Below are 16,555 nucleotides of genomic sequence, written 5' to 3' on the forward strand. Positions count from 1 at the left end.
GGTACATAGTTTTATTTTCCATCAGTCCAAATTTGAGGCAGGTTCGAGCGTGATAAGCCGTCTTTTTCGAAGATGGAATGTTTTGTGAACATGTAAGTCATTCCTACATATTCAAGTCACCACATCTCGCGCATGTCTTTTGAGCTCCTTGATCAACTGAGAATATCTATGAAACGTTCCTTCAGTGGGTGCGGGGATGCATCGCAGCTCCCAAGTATACGTTTATTTTGCCACGGGCTAAACCAAAGAACTTCGACAGCTCAAATTCGGTGACTGCGAGGGCGCAGCCTTGCAGCTCCGTAAAACCTACACCCGAGGGGCTAGGCTTGGCGAGCGCCAAAAAAATTGGGCAGATTACGTGATAGGAGCTGAAGATACCTGTAAGTCACGAGCAGGGTTGTAAAAGTTACTTCAAAAATGTACCTAAGATACAGTTACAGTTACTCATACGAAAATGTACCTAGGTGCGTATCTAGCTACTCGCTTAAAAATGTACCTAGGTACAGGTACAGTTACTTCAAAGGTACTTTTTATTTTCACGTCAAGTATTTTTCTCAAATTTGTCACATTATTATTAAAAGTAAATCCTTTGTATACTGGGATGTACACAAAAACAAGTTCGATAAACATGCTTTATTGGAGTCAATGGGCCCGCCCTGTTCCCGCCCTGTTCCCGTGCCTAGCTACCAGCGAAGTCAAAGCTAGCGCGAGCCCAATGCTCTGTGCTTTCCTGAGTCCTGACTCGCGCGTGGGCTCGTGCAGAGTGGGCACCGTTACGGGTTCCATGCGCGCGCTTGTAGCTTCGGCTGCGCTCGCACCGAAGCAGAAACGAACTATAGGAGGTATTCACTGGACGCCATACTTGAGGGCGATGTTTAGAGCGCATGTTCAGAACGAGCTCACATTAGTAGCCTGCCAAGACCGGCAACCATGATGGTGCTAAATGCACGCTCCAAAAGGACTGCGGAAGCTCGCCGTCAAGCACGCGCTCAGCAGCAGCGCACACGGATATGGCCGCCAGTGAATACTCCCTATAGTTGAGTTGCACCAAACTCTGGATGTAGTGCCGGTAAAGCCTCACCGTTCTTTTCGGAGCACAAAGCACTGCGCGACTCGCGCGACTACGGTGTCTGCTCCGCGGCTGTCGCTTCTCTGCAGCGCGTCGGTGCAGGCCAAGGAGCGCACTCAACGGTTTAACTCGCCGTGATCCGATCGTGACTTCGCCAGCACATAGAAAATGAATCGGAATTTTTGAAGCGAATATCAAATACCGCAATATTGGAAGCTGCTGCCCAAAAAACAACTCTAATCTGAACTAAAACATTCCACAACAGTGAGAGTCGTTAGATGCTGCTGCAGATACCTTAAAAGAAGTGCAGGCTGATAAAACTAAATATCCTGTACGATCAGAACTCAGTGTGACATATTTAATTGTCTTTTTTATCTGACGAGCAAATAAACTTTATTTTAAAAAAATGTTTTTTTGTGTTTACTTTGTTGAATTTTATATATCATGTCTTAAAAAGGCGACAGACGCTGCGTTCCAATAATAGAGATGGACTGTATATAGCAATGCAGCATTATTTCATTATCAAGTAATATGCCAACATATGCCGGACCCTGCTCCAAAAGGGCCACTACCTGCTCCAAAACAACACTTTGCCTGCTACAAGGCCTGCTCCAAAAGGTCAAATGGCACTTCCATCACTGTGTAAGGTTTGTTATGCTCCCTACTATGTGCGCTTACGTCCGTCAGTCGGCCAAGAGATTGACGTTGCGTCGCACGTCAGGGTAGCAACTTTTCGTGCGTACAGTACGCCTGCTACCGATTTCTCGTTGTTCTAAACTGCGGATGTTCGGTAACTGGGACTTAGAACTTTGCAGGACCCCTCGAAACCGTTGTTTAAAGCCTGTCCCTGCGTCAACTCACTCTTCCTTTTCGACGTGTTAAGACCCATTCGCCACTCTGACATCACCTATATAGTAAATATGACGAAATAGAGGTCCTTCGGTAGAACAACGGAAGCTTTTTTTTCGACGTTTCAACCGGAGTCCGGTCTTCGTCAGAAATGGGTAACAAAAAAAGGTTTGGTCATACTTATACAAAATTACGGTGCAAGTCCACTTTTCAGGGCGTCTGGAGCGACGGTAAGAAGTCGTTACCAAGATGTCCGGGTGCGCTAGGTAAACTAGGCTTCCGAGAATATGAACCGACCCACAACAATTATCTGTAAGCTGCTTTGTCACTGGTCATTTAGATATCGTCTTCATTTTAGTTTTACTGGAAGCAACCACTTTTTTCCCTTTTTAATGCCCGCAGGTCCGGAATTTTCCGCCGCTGTTGACCATCTTTGGCGTCTGGCAGAAATATCGTTTTCGCCTCAAGTGCTAATGCTGAAACCTAGTTGGACTAGTGTCCTGCGCCGCTGAGCTGTTCTGATACGGTGCTATAAGTATTAACTAGTCATGCTTTGCTTTTTCAAGAGGTCTCACAAGGAAGCACTAAAGAGTGTCGACAAGAACAAGACTAATGTCGACGGGGTAAAACGGAAAGCCGCGGCACCCAAGGAAAGACCCAAATGTAGCACAGGGCCTCCACAACATAGAATAGCAGCAGCCCAGCCACCAGTGGCAGACTACATCAGGAGCTCGAAGTCCCCGTCCGGTCAGAGTACGAGTACTTAGATTATCTGCCCTTGATGTTTGTGTCCTTCTACTGCTGCATTAAGTTTTGACAACGAAGCCTGCCAGTTTTGTCGTGCTTAATTATGTGAAATGAACATTTACATATCTAAGGTCTCCCAATACTATTTTCCGCACGTAATTATAACTGTAACTCTGGAACTAGTATTTGTAGGGGGTGTTTTAGAAACCAGAAGGGAGTTTCTTCAGGAGTAGCATTTTTAGTTTTGTAAAGTGCAAAATTTTAGCTCGATTTATTGCGTGGAAACACTACGTGATGTTAAATTGCTTTGCGACTGTAATTATAATTTATTTTCAGTTATATGTTATATTGTATTTTCTACGATTTTGACGAAGTGAATAGAAAAGTACCTGTAAAAAGTAACTTCACTTAGTTACAAGTTACTGGAAAATGTACCTAAGATACAGGTACAGATACTGAGAAATGAAAGTACCTAGGTTTGTACCTCAGGTACAACAAAAGTACCTAGTTACCGATTTACAGTTACTTGTACCTAGGTACTTTACAACCCTGGTCACGAGGTCGCTGCTGCCACACCCATCGCCCGTCGCTCAGAATGGGGATTTTCTCGGCTTATCCTCTCAAAAAACGCCGGCGCAAAAGGGGGCCTTTCCCCTCGCTCCGCCGTGCTACAATACGAGAGAGAAAGGGAAAGAAAGGGGGCGAGGAGGACTTTCCGCCTAGCGGAAGAATATTTCTGCTGGTCCCGTTTAAAAGGCGGTGACGCATCTATAGTTGCGAATTACCGTCCAGTTTCCCTGCTTTCTGGTTTTTTCAAGATTTTGGAGAATGTTGTGCATAGCAGGATGACTTTTTATTGCCGTCAAAAATTAACGCCCTTGCAGCACGGTTTTTTAAAAGGTAGGTCTGTGAAAAAAATTTGTGTACCTTTTTATATTACTGTGTGCCGTTTGTTTTAAATAGAAAACAAGTAGATGCAATATATTTTGATTTGTCAAAAGCCTTCGATAAAGTGAGTCACGTGTTGCTTTTGTCCAAGTTACATCTGTATGGTGTCTGTCCAGAATTGTGTAACTGGTTTAAGAGTTATTTGTATTTTCGATCAAATAGTGTTCGGGTCGCTGACAGTTATTCCAAAGAGTTTTTTTCAATATCAGGCGTACCCCAGGGATCAAATTTGGGTCCTCTACTGTTTTAAATTTCTATAAATGATATAGCGTCATGCGTAAAGAACGTTGAACTGCTTTTATTTGCCGACGACATCAAGTTGTTCAAGAGTGTTCACTGTCCTTAAGATTGTAATCTGATACAACATGATGTGTCTAATATAGCACAGTGGTGTAAACAAATCAGTTATTTCTTAATCCTTTAAAAACATAAGTGATATCTTTGTGCAGACGCCGTGCGATCATAAATAACGCTTATCATCTTGAGGGAAATTCGATTGAACGAGTGTCAATTGTAAGGGATCCTGGTGTGTTCATTGACTGCGGATTAACTTCTAAAATCATGTCTCTTTTGTTGTCAGCTCTGCAATGAAAGTTCTAGGAGTTATATCGCGTTTGACCAATCATTTTAAAAAGCCCCATTGTTCAATACATCTTTTTCATTCCTTAGTGGTTTCAAGGCTTGAGTTTGCTTCTGTAATTTGGGATTCAATATCTGTAACACAGGCTTTGATCATAGAAAGTGTGCAAAAAATATTTGTTCGAATTGTTTATGATAGATGGATTGGACGACACGTGTATTATGACTATGAATGCTTACTGAATAAATTTTCGCTGAAGCTTTTATCACAAAGAACAGTCTTGACTTGGTATTCCTGCATAAGATAATTAATGGTGCCATTGATTCATCATGGCTTATTAGTAGGATCAATTTCCATGTTCCTTTCCGCGCGACGAGACAGCTCACCTGTTTTGATATTTGCTCACCATGCCGTGTGTCACCTCTTTCTCGTTGAGAGACATTATATAACAGCATTGTGCCACCTCAAGTTGACATCACCACACCCCTGTCTACATTTCGCTGTCAGTTGGACGAACTTTTAGTCACTTCATAGCCCGTCAGTGTATATGCATATCTATTTCTTTTTTAATGAGTAGGATATTTGTTTAAGAGTTTCTATAGTACGAGTTGGTGTACCTAAGAGAAGGCCTCTCGGCCGTTTTAGGGCACCCGAAAAATAAAGATTATTATTATTATTATTCTTTCCTCCTATGGAGTATGTGGCTCAGTACATGACTGGTTAAAAAGCTACTTGTCAGAGAGAGAGGCATATGTCCGGGTTAACAACATGAACTCTTCGTTGTACAGGACTCGCTCTGGCGTTCCTCAGGGATCCGTTTTAGGACCCCTTCTGTTCACAATTTTCGTAAATGACGTCTCTTTTGCTGTTTTAAATTCTTCATTCCTGCAATACGCTGACGATATAAAAATTTATCGAGAAATAGTTACTGAACGTGATTGTGCTAAGCTCCAGGAAGATGCATGTTCTTTCTACCGATGGTGCTCTGAAAATGACCTTTTCTTGAACCCGTCCAAAACCAAGGTCATGACGCTCTCTCGGAAAACTCACAATATTTCTTTTGCATATAATATTCAAGGAGAGACTGTCTCGAGTAAGTGTAATGAAAGATCTCGGAGTCATTGTTGATTCTGGGTTGCGTTTCTCTGATCACGTTGGTAGGCTGGTTAACTCGTCTTTGCGAATGTTGGGTGTTGCCTCTCGCTTAACCAGGGAGTTCAAAAACCCGACGGCTTTTATCACGTTATACTGCTCGCTATCCAGGTCACAGTTAGAATATGCCTCAGTTGTTTGGAATGGAATTTCTAAAACTCACTCCTTGGAGATCGAGCGTGTGCAAAAAAAGTTTGTTTCTATCTTTAAACATCGCTACATAAAGGAGGATGTTCACTGTTTAACATATGAGTCTGCGTTAGAGCGTGTTGGTTTGCTTAGCTTGCACCGGCGTCGGGAGAACGCGGACTTACTATTTTTGTTTAAAACGCTGCATGGACTCATCAATTCTCCGAGCCTGTTATCTGAACTGTGCCTTAGGGTCCCACGTGTGCCTACTCGTCTTCTGTCATCTTTTTATGTTTCTAGAACGTTTAGTCCGGTAAACCCAATTGTGAGAATGGCTCAGCGTTTGAATCATTACTCTGAAAAACTTGATATTTTCAACCCTTGCTTAAGGACGTTTGTCCTTTCTATTAAAACTTGCTCGTGCAGGATGAGCATTGCTGAATTGCTTTGTTATGTCTGAATGTCGTCATCTCTATGTCGTGTCTTCTGGTGGTGCACTTGTTGTCCTTCGGTCTTGTGTTCCGTCTCTACTCTTACTGCCTCGTTTTTATTTCATTGTACTAATTACTCGTGCACTGCCTAGTATTATGCTAAAAATGTATCTTATTTTCTGCAAAGATGTGTATAGTGTGTTTTTTTTTTGTTTTTTTTATCCACCAGTCTACCAGCACCAAGACCTCAGGGTTGTTCCTGGGCACTGTATAATAATGATTGATTGATTGAATGATTGATTGATTGATTGATTATTATTGCTTCTCTCTCTCAAGAGTAGCGTGGATTCGCTCGCCCAGCTTCCGGCAAAAGTCGATGAGCTGCTCACCGTTAAATCTGCGGTTGATGCCATGGAACAATCTGTCAATGAGGTGCTTAAGTCAGTAGCCTTCTGTTCAGCTCAGTATGACACTCTGCTCAAGCAAGTGGCTGAGCAGGATACTACTGTTTCAGAGTTACAGACCGAGGTGAATTCTTTAAAGTCCTCCATGTCAATCCAATCAGAGGAGATCCAACGACTCAGGTCTGAGCTCAACAACTCCGAGCAATTTAGTCGTCGATCTAACCTTGAGATCCATGGCCTTCCCTGCAGACCCAATGAAGATCTTTCGGTTGAGCTTGATGATATAGCACAAAAACTCGGCATTTCCGACTTCCATCCTTCAGAGGTTGAGGCCGTTCATTGCCTGCCCTCTTCGCGTGATACCATTCCCATTACGTTGGTCAGGTTTCGCTCTGCGCGTGCTAGGGACCGCTGGTTGAGGTTGCGTAGCTCACTGGGTTCTCTCGCCCGCGAACGAAAACTCCCGAAACTCTGTTTTAACGAGAACTTGACACAGACGAACAAGGAGCTCTTTTGGAAAGCCCGGGCGAAAGGCAAAGTAAAACAATATCGATATGTCTGGGTTAAAAACGCAAAGATCTACGCAAAAAAGCAGAGGGAGCCCCACTCATTCACATTACTTGTGTCAATGACTTAGACCTCATTGCCTAGCAACCATGACCTTCACATTTTTTTACTGCGATGATTTCAATTCAATCTTGTGTAATTTTGACTCCTCAACTAGCGGGTTCACCATTTTTCACAATAATATTCGTAGTGCTAGGAAGTATTGGGAGCAATTTGGTCTTATAGCCAGTTCCCTGTACGATCTTGTCGACTAGTGGGTCTTAACGGAGATAAATGTACCAGCTGCTTCTGTTGATCAATTCTCAATACCTGGTTATCAGCAATTCTTCCACACTCGCTCTGACAGGACAGGTGGAGGCATTGGTATTTTTGTCAAAGATTCCTGGGGTACAGAACAGTTAAAAAATACTTTCGTTCATGCAGAGTCTGTCACTTTCAAAATTTTCAACTCAGTATACTCTATCGCATTAGTCGCCTGCTATCGCCCTCCATCAGAAAGCGCTTCGTCTTTTTTAGTTGAATTGAGAGCTTGCTTGACTGACCTTCAGGCCGAGGAACAACTTTGCGTAGTCGGCGACATGAACCTTGACACTTTGAAACCCACAAAGTCAACCGTATGTGACTACTTGAATCTTCTCTCAGAATTTGGTCTGAACTGTACAATTCAAGCACGTACCAGAGAGGAAACTTTGAATGAACACCTTGTTTCTGCTTGTCTAGACCACATGAATATACGCACTCACGGCCTTTCAGTTAAGTCTGCTGTCATTTCGCAGAAACTCGCAGATCACTACTTTACCGCAGTTCAACTGGTTTCCGATACGCCTCTAAGACACGCCTGTCCGGAAACAAGACTTATAGAGGTTGTCGATCGGAAATTATTCGACAAATTAATCACTTCTTATGATTGGGGACGTTTACTAACATATTCAAATCAAGAACTCTACACGAGGTTTATTAATCTTTGGCAGACTTTTACAAGATGCAGTAAAAAATAATTACTATCAGAAAGAGGCGTGCGGAACATATATGGTTGAATAACGACATTATTGCCGCGATTAAGTATAAAGATATTGTGGACGCGTTGTCGTCGCTCTCCCGATAACATAGACCAGCGGAATGATTTCCGAAGTGAGCGCAACAGAGTCACTGCATTAATTCGCTCCGCTAAACGTAACTATATTAAACAGAAGTTAATAGATTCCCGTTATGATTCCCGTGTAACTTGGTCTGTTGTAAACGATTTACGAGGAGGCCACAGCGCGAAACATTCTGTCGACGAGACGATCACCAGATATTTCCCTTGTAACAAACAGTCCGCGGCAAATGCGTTTAATGTACATTTTGGGAAAACTTCAAATGTTTCACGCGATAGTGAAGTTTGTCTCTCAAAAGCAGCTCCGGTGAATGTAGCGTCTGCCTTCCTTCCTGAAATTACAGAGCAAGGTCTACATAGTATGTTGCTTAGTTTCAAACCGGGTTTGTCTCCTGGAATTGATAACGTCCGGATGGCTGATTTGCGGAGAAGTTATGCAGCATTGAGGCATGTGATACTTAATATGGTTAACGGCTTCATAACGTCAGGTAATATTCCAGAAGATTTCAAAACGGCCATTGTCAGGCCTTTATACAAAAATGGGGATCATAGTAGCATCGAAAGCTACCGTCCTATATCTATCTTGCCTTCACTGGCGAAACTTTTAGAAAAACACATTTTCCAGACAATGTCAGCGTTCTTAGAAGAATTTAACCTTATGTCACCCCAACAGTACGGTTTCGTTATCGGTAAAGGCACCCAACCCTTACTTGAAGACTTTTCCGATGTTCTTCATAATGCATTTGAACATAATCTTTTCACGTGTGCACTCTTTCTAGATATTTCCAAAGCTTTTGACTCGGTCTCACATACGCTACTTTTAAATAAGCTCTTCAGCCTCGGCTTCAGAGGGCCTTTTTACAGACTGCTAGAAAACTTTCTGTCAAGTCGTACACAACTCGTTTCAATATGCGGAGCTCGGAGTTTGAAAATGTCCCTAAAGGCTGGTGTTCCGCAGGGCTCGATACTATCGCCTCTTCTTTTAGAGCGCAGCTCTTAGGGGCCCGTTTCCGGCTTGAGCGGCGTCGGCGTCGCCGTCGCCGTCGGCGTCGCCGTCGGCGTAACCGCGCGGTGCATCATGGGAAATGTCCCATAATGCACCGCGCGAGCCCCCCACCGGGGTCACGTGACCTCGTGGGGGTCACATGACCCCCCGAAGTCACGTGACTCCCCTGAGGTCACGTGACCCCCTCCTCAAGGTCACGTGACCCCCCGAGGTCACGTGACCCCCGCCGATGTCGCGTGACCCCCCGATGACGTCATCGTCACTGATGACGTCACCGGCATCCACATCGTCATCGTCATCATCACTGATGACGTCACCGGCATCCACATCGTCATCGTCATCATCACTGATGACGTCAGCGGCATCCACATCGTCATCGTCATCATCACTGATGACGTCACCGGCATCCGCATCGTCATCGTCATCATCACTGATGACGTCACCGGCATCCACATCGTCATCGTCATCATCACTGATGACGTCACCGGCATCCACATCGTCATCGTCATCATCACTGATGACGTCACCGGCATTCACATCTTCATCGTCATCATCACTGATGACGTCACCGGCATCCACATCGTCATCGTCATCATCACTGATGACGTCACCGGCATCCACATCGTCATCGTCATCATCACTGATGACGTCACCGGCATCCATATTATCATCGTCATCATCACTGATGACGTCACCGGCATCCACATCGTCATCATCACTGATGACGTCACCGGCATCCACATCGTCATCGTCATCATCACAGATGACGTCACCGGCATCCACATCGTCATCGTCATCATCACTGATGACGTCACCGGCATCCACATCGTCATCGTCACTGATGACGTCACCGGCATCCGCATCGTCATCGTCATCATCACTGATGACGTTACCGACATCCGCATCGTCATCGTCATCATCACTGATGACGTCATCAGTGACGTCACTGATGTCGTCACCGGCATCCGCATCGTCATCATCACTGATGACGTCATCAGCGACGTCACTGATGACGTCACCGACAATCGCATCGTCATCGTCATCATCACTGGTGAAGTCATCAGTGACGTCACTAATGACGTCATCGGTACCCGCATCGTCATCGTCACTGATGACGTCATCAGTGACTTCAGTGATGACATCATCGGCATTGGGGGTCACGTGACCCCCAAAGTCACGTGACCCCCCTCCCCTGGTTAGTTTAACCCCCCCCCCAGTGCCCTTCTCTCCTCCTCCTCAAGAGCTGCGCTCCAATTCGGCGTTACAGGGAGTTGTAAGCGGCTTTCATTTTTTAGAGCGCAGCTCTTAGGGGCCCGTTCCCGGCTTGAGCGGCGTCGCCGTCGCCGTCGGCGTCGGCGTCGGCGTCGGCGTAACCAAGGTCATCCCAAGGTCACGTGACCCCCAAGGTCACGTGACCCCTCCCAAGGTCATCTCAAGGTCACGGGACCCCGCGTGACCCCCTGAAGGTCACGTGACCCCTAAGGTCACGTGACCTTGGGCGTCACGTGGGTCATCTTGGGATCACGTGACCCCCAAGGTCACGTGACCCCTCGAGGTCACGTGACCCCTTCCAAGGTCATCTCAAGGTCACGTGACCCCAAGATGACCCCACGTGACCCTTTGGTCACGTGACCCCTCTGAGGTCACGTGACCCCCGAGGTCACGTGGTCTCCCCAAGGTCACGTGACCCCTTCCAAGGTCATCTCAAGGTCACGTGACCCCAAGGTGACCCCCACGTGACCCCCCAGGTCATTGACCCCTCTGAGGTCACGTGACCCCTCTGAGGTCACGTGACCCCTCTGAGGTCACGTGACCCCCCGAGGTCACGTGACCCCCCGAGGTCACGTGGGGGTCACCTTGGGGGTCACGTGACCTTGAGGTGACCCCCAGGTCACGCCTCCCCGAGGTCACGTGACCCCCTCCCCGAAGTCACGTGACACCCCCCCCCCCCGAGGTCACGTGACCCCCCCCCCCGGAGCATACTAAAGAATGAGGGGAGGAGGAGGAGAAGGGGGAGGGGTCTACCCTTAGTACCCTTCACTCCTCCTCCTCAAGAGCTGCGCTCCAATTCGGCGTTACAGGGATTTGTAAACGGCTTTCACTTTTTTAACATCTATGTCAATGATCTTCCGAAGGCGGTCAACTTCTGCACAGTATTCCAATACGCAGACGATACTGTCCTGTTGTCGAGTCATGTACGATACCATGAGGCTGTTGAGCTACTCCAATCAGATGTATTACGGCTCATGAACTGGTTTTCAGCAAATGTCATTAGAGTAAACGCGAAGAAAACACAACTAGTGTGCTTTCGTAGTCCACTAAAACAGGTCCTTTTAGACAAACCAATTTTAGAGCGCAGCTCTTAGGGGCCCGTTCCCGGCTTGAGCGGCGTCGGCGTCGCCGTCGGCGTCGGCGTCGGCGTCGGCGTAACCGCAACCCTCGTAACCCTCGTGAGGGTTACGAGGGTCACGAGGTTTAATCTCATGAGGGTTACCCTCACGAGGATCACGAGGGCCACGAGGGTTACTTACCCTCGTAACCCTCACGAGGGTTACGAGGGTCAGTTACCCTCAAAAGGGTTGCCTTCACGAGAGTTACCCTCACGAGGGTTACTTACCCTCGTAACCCTCACGAGGGTTACGAGGGTTAGTAACCCTGGGTAACCTTCACGAGGGTTACCCTCACGAGGGTCACGAGGGTTATGAGAGTTACCCTCACGAGGGTCACGAGAGTTACCCTCACGAGGGTCACGAGAGTTGCCCTCACAAGGGTTACTAGGGTTACCCTCACGAGGGTCACGATAGTTACCCAGGTCACGTGACCGCCCCTGGGGTCACGTGACCTGGGGATACCCCCGAGGTCACGTGACCCCCGTTGACGTCATAGCCACTGATGACGTCATCAATGTCGTCACTGATTACGTCACCGGCATCCGCATCGTCATCGTCATCATCACTGATGACGTCATCAGTGACGTCACTGTTGACGTCACCGGCATCCGCATCGTCATCATCATCACTGATGACGTCCCTGATGACGTCATCGGCATCGTCACGTGGCCCCAGGTCACGTGACCCCCCGACGTCGCGTGACGTCCCAAGGTCACGTGACTCCCACAAGGTCACGTGACTCCCACGAGGTCACGTGACCCCCCGCCACCCGAGGTCACTTGACCCACCCCCTCAGTACCCTTCCCTCCTCCTCCTCAAGAGCTGCGCTCTAATTCGGTGTTACAGGGAGTTGTAAACGGCTTTCAATTTTTCTTCACACGTCAGACTGTGTTTCTTGCGAATGTGCGCCAATTGTTTATGTGAACTGTACAAAATATCTGTGACTTTATTTTGATTGCGACCTGTCATGGAACTCTCACTTCTTCTATATTTTCAAAAAAATACGAGCCGCTTCGTGCACCTTATATAATCTTCGCATACATCTTCCCATCACAACAAAAAGACTTCTGACGCATGCCCTTGTTTATAGTATTCTCCGTTACGGAATAACTTTATTCGGACAGTGTACAGCTCTACTAGAGTCTAAAGTGAACTCCTTACTAAATGGCATCCTGCGTAGTGTAGCTTACGGTTCTAGTCTCCAAAGATCTGATAACCTCTTTAATGACCTCTCGCTACCGACTTTTAAATCACTATTTCTGGAAACAGTAGTGCTGAGGCACTACTGGGATAACACCTTTAAGACCCCCAACACTGTCTGTCATGCCCTTCGAGACGTGAGACCATATCAAACGCCGCGCATCAAAACACATTTTGGAAAATGCGTTCGCCTCTATTATGTATCCCATATTTTTAACAACCTTCCTTCTGTGCTACTCGACGTAAGTTCTCGAGGAGCTTTGAAACCTAGATTGAAGACTCTTTGCCTAGACATCATTTTTTAAAGTGCCGATTAATTTTTTGTTTTCATTTTGTTTTCTACTTGATGTGATTTCTGTGCGCGGTGCACTACTCTCCTGTTTGTATATATTTCTCTCTTTCACGCGTTCTAGATCTCTGAAAGGTTTATACTAACTTGCTTTGAATGTGCCTTAAGTAATTTGTAAGGAACTAGTCCTACAAGCCTTTAGGGCTTTGACGGTTCCGTTATGTGTATATAGTTGTATTTGAAGCACCTGCATTAAATATTATTATTATTATTATTATTATTATTATTATTATTATTATTATTATTATTATTATTATTATTATTATTATTTATTATTAACGCCCTCCCGGACTCTGTTTACCAAGTGACATCACTGAAGACGCTGAAACGAGAACTCAAGTGCTTAAACTTGGACACTAGTTAACTGACTTTTCAGGATGTGTGTATTGACTGTTTGTGAGATGCTAGTTGTGTGCTAGTTTAAAAAAACTTTTGTTTGTGAATTTTACTTTATTTTGTACCTAGGCAGACACTATCTCCTTTTTTTAGGGTGTCATCACACAAGCCTTTATTGGCTTTGATGTACCCGTATTCACATCCTGCTTCTCTCGACTGAATGGGTCAATAAATGTATTATTATTATTATTATTATTATTGCTGTTTTTGCGGAAATGCTGTTCAAATCTTCCTCTTGCAGGAAAAGGGCTGATCAGTTAGAGCGTTGATGTAGTATTTGCTTTTTGCTCTCACACCTGGTGATGTCTCTGTTTTGTGCTTTTGATTTCCCTTGTTGATGTGAGTGTCTTTCATACTTGTTAATATCTTTATTCGCAGACTGGAGAACTATGTTCTCCTTCTGCACTCGTGTGTATGCGTGTTTGTATGTGTGTGTTTTTGTTCATTTTTTTAGTGTGCCAGCATTAAGACCGATTGGTTGTTCCTGGACACTTTAATAAACATTGATTGATTGATTAATATTATTATTACATCATCGGGAATTTCCAGGGATTCCGGAGTGACATTCATCACTCCTAGTCATGTTGACAAAGTATCTCCATCTGCTTTTTTGCCCCCAATAGATGAGCACACATTGCGATCAATTGTATTCGGTATAAAGCGGAAAAAGTCTCCAGGTATCGATGGCATACGAATTGGAGACCTCTGCCGAAATTTTGAAACTATCAAAAACGTCATTCTTATCATGATAAATGGTATCCTGTCGTCTTGCAAGATTCCTGCTGATGTAAAAACCGCACTCGTAAAACCACTCTTCAAGGGGGGAACACCAAGTCGAATGGACTGCTATCGACCCATCTCAATCTTATCGTGCATTGGCGAGATATTGGAAAAACACATGTCCAATATAATGACTAGTTTTCTTGACACCTCTGAAATTTTATCAGAGAACCAATACGGTTTCGTAGCTGGACGAGGCACTCAGTTCTTACTTGAGGATTTCACCGATCTCATACACACTGCATTTGATAATAACCTATTTACGTGTGCCCTTTTCCTAGATGTTGCTAAAGCATTCAATACGGTCAGCCGTAAGTTGCTTCTTCAGAAACTCTATAACTTTGGCTTCCGCGGTCTATTTTTCGCATTAATAGAAAACTTCTTTTCTGATCGATCGCAAATTGTAAGTGTTGGAAATTTTTAAAGTTCGCGCGTAATGATAAAAGCGGGAGTTCCTCAGGGATACGTTCTGTCACCCTTACTTTTTAATTTGTATGTGAACGACATCTCAACCACAGTATCCAACTGCAGAATATTTCAGTATGCAGACGATACAGTACTCATATCTCGTCATCTGAATTATGACGAAGCAATACATCTATTGACAGAGGACGCGACGCAGCTAATGGACTGGTTTGACGAAAATTTAATTAGAATTAACATGTCCAAGACACAATTTGTCTGCTTTAAAAATCCACTAAAGAAATTGAATCTGCGCTCATCGGTGGTCTTACACAAATCAAACTGTCGCAACTGCAAATGTCTGCCTTTAGAATGCGTTAATAATGTGAAGTATTTGGGCATACATTTCGACTCGGATATGTCCTGGAACACGCATCTCTCACAAATATGTAACAAACTTCGGAGTGTTAGTTGTTTACTCTTTAATCAAAAAGCGTTTATGCCATTTACTATTAGAAAGTCAATAGCGCATGCTCTAGGCTACAGTATACTCAGGTACGGCATCACTCTGTTCGCTAATTGCTCAGAACTATGGCATGACAAGATCAATCGTATTCTAAAAGGCTTGTTGAAAAGCGTTGGATACCAAATGAATTTCACATCTGACATGGAACTCTTTGAAACTCTGCAATTACCAACTTTTTATTCTCTATTTCTTCAAAGCGTTGTGCTTCGCCACTTCTGGAGCGATGACTTTAAGCGTCCCTTCATCTCTGAAATGAATTTTCGCCACGTAACTCGCTTTGAAACCCCGCGATGCTTCACGCGTTACGGTAAGAGAGTTCGCTCATATTACGTTCCTTTCATTTTCAGTAAGCTTCCAGAGCGTATTCTCAAGGCTACGACGAGAAGAAATTTGAAGAAAATGTTAACTAATTTCAACATTGCATAATTTAGTATACTTCTCATTGTAATCAACATTTTTTTTTTTTTGCATATCATTTTACGAAAATGTGATTGCTCCCGCTCAAAAAGAGTTATATACTCTACGACATTTCTTCCGGTCTACTTCAGCCCATTTGTGCCTGTGCGTGTGTGTGTGTTTGTGTCTGTGTGGGCGTCTCCCGGCCTGTCTTCAAACTGCAACCACTCCCGAAGCAACGACCTGGCACTGCTTCACTGTGGTTTAGCGGTGCAACAACAATGACATTTGTGCGTGTATATGTGTGTGCAGATACGTATGAGGAAGCAATAATATATTGCAAGCAAATGATAATCTAAACATTTTAATAGACAACTTAGCATACTGGGTCTGGGCCCATAAGCCCATGCAGGCTTTGTCCAGTCCCGCTAATTGAACTTCTTTAATCTTCTCCCCATCGCCAATAAAATTATTATTATTATTATTATTATTATTATTATTAATTTGTAGTGTGTAAGTTTCGGTGTGCCAGCACCAAGACCGCAATCACCTGTCGGTGATTGTGATGTTATTACATATTATTTTAAGAAGGTATATTCGTTGTTGTGGTAGTCTTCCTACTCTGCGTTCGGACCCTGTGTTCCGTTCTTTCCTTGTTGTGTATATCGTATCTTTGTGTCAGCATGCGTTATATGTATCATATCTTTTACCCAATGTTTTGTGTTTTTTATGTTTTTTTCCTACTTTTTTGTAGTGTGTAAGTTTCGGTGTGCCAGCACCAAGACCGCATGGTCGTTCCTGGACACCTAATAAAAAAAATTATTCTTCATTCTTGATTCTTGATTATAATGATTCGCAAATTCAATTTAAGATATTTTCTGAGTGCCCTTCTTTTTAACCCAAGCAAATACCTTGTTAACAATGCTTCAGAAATGTTAAGGCATCAATGTATAATTTGCACTCAGAAAGCATTTATGTTAAATGCATAACGCACGTACATTACACAAAACAATATATTGGGACTGAGGAAATCTGGGGTGAATGTATTTTTTTTTTCCTGGACAATGTCTTTTTTTCGCGTTAACATGGAAGTAGGGCCACGCATATTCAGGACAAATTTCAGGCACGAACGGCGGGA

Source organism: Ixodes scapularis, unplaced genomic scaffold (genome assembly GCF_016920785.2).
Source record: "Ixodes scapularis isolate PalLabHiFi unplaced genomic scaffold, ASM1692078v2 PGA_scaffold3__209_contigs__length_174095766, whole genome shotgun sequence".
NCBI lineage: Eukaryota > Metazoa > Arthropoda > Arachnida > Ixodida > Ixodidae > Ixodes > Ixodes scapularis.